At 36.4% G+C, this 819-nt stretch overlaps 1 protein-coding gene across 3 annotated transcripts in view; it reads right to left on the bottom strand.

Annotated features, from left to right (window-relative positions):
- Positions 1-605, bottom strand: part of LOC119584994 — a 13,700-nt gene extending 13,095 nt beyond the window's left edge. For 2 of the 3 annotated variants that reach the window (XM_037933603.1, XM_037933605.1), the window contains exon 1: positions 490-605. The gene's annotated coding sequence lies outside the window, so the exon portion shown is untranslated. The remainder of the gene's footprint in view (positions 1-489) is intronic. The other variant, XM_037933604.1, reaches the window with a different exon arrangement.
- Between the last annotated feature and the right edge of the window lie 214 nt (positions 606-819).

Consider the following 819-nt stretch of genomic DNA (forward strand, 5'->3'; position numbering starts at 1 on the left):
CAACCGAGCAGAGAACAGGAGAAGAGGGGACAAGCAACTATGATTCTTAATATCAGCCGCCTTTTTTTACTTCCAGCAATGTTTACGGCGCTACTAAGGTTGTTAATCGTCTTTAGAATGGAATATATAACTTCGGGCCCTTTGAGTACCACGTAAGAGGTAATGAGGTCGGTAAAGTAAAAAAAAATCTAGAAGCTTCAGTGTAGAATGATCATATTCATCACAAACTTTTTTTTTTTTTCAGCAAAATGCAGAAGTAGGATGAATGTGGAACTTGATGTATATTTAATCAACAGTGTTTGCCATTTAACCTAAAGTTGAGCATATTAGCAGCTTCAACCAATGCTCAAGACCAACCTAACCTAACCTTTGTTTGAACACTATACAGCTGAGAATTCAGAACTTTACAGTAGACCCCTTTCCATTCTTTATCTGGCTTATACATTTTGCGAACAACGATGGATATGGTATTTTAAGAAGAAATCTTACCTCATCTGTCACTCCTCTGCAACACAACACAAGTTCTCGGTGACATATGATGAGCACTATATCAGGCAAGTTGAATCATACATGAACGTGATAACGCGATAAAAGTTATTTTTTTCATCTCTTGGACAGTCCGTCATATTATTTATGATTCTGTATCAGCATTACAAGAGCAGCAGATACATTATCAACTATTCAATATGGTTAACATGTGTAAAAATTTTAAAAATGTCTTCTGCTGTATATCGCTATCCACCACGTCCGATATTCCACAAGCAATCTAATCTTTTAAGTAGTCTCTGGTGTATACTCTGTACGTATCGTTCTACGATT

The sequence above is a fragment of the Penaeus monodon genome, chromosome 19, assembly GCF_015228065.2.
Source record: "Penaeus monodon isolate SGIC_2016 chromosome 19, NSTDA_Pmon_1, whole genome shotgun sequence".
Taxonomy (NCBI): domain Eukaryota; kingdom Metazoa; phylum Arthropoda; class Malacostraca; order Decapoda; family Penaeidae; genus Penaeus; species Penaeus monodon.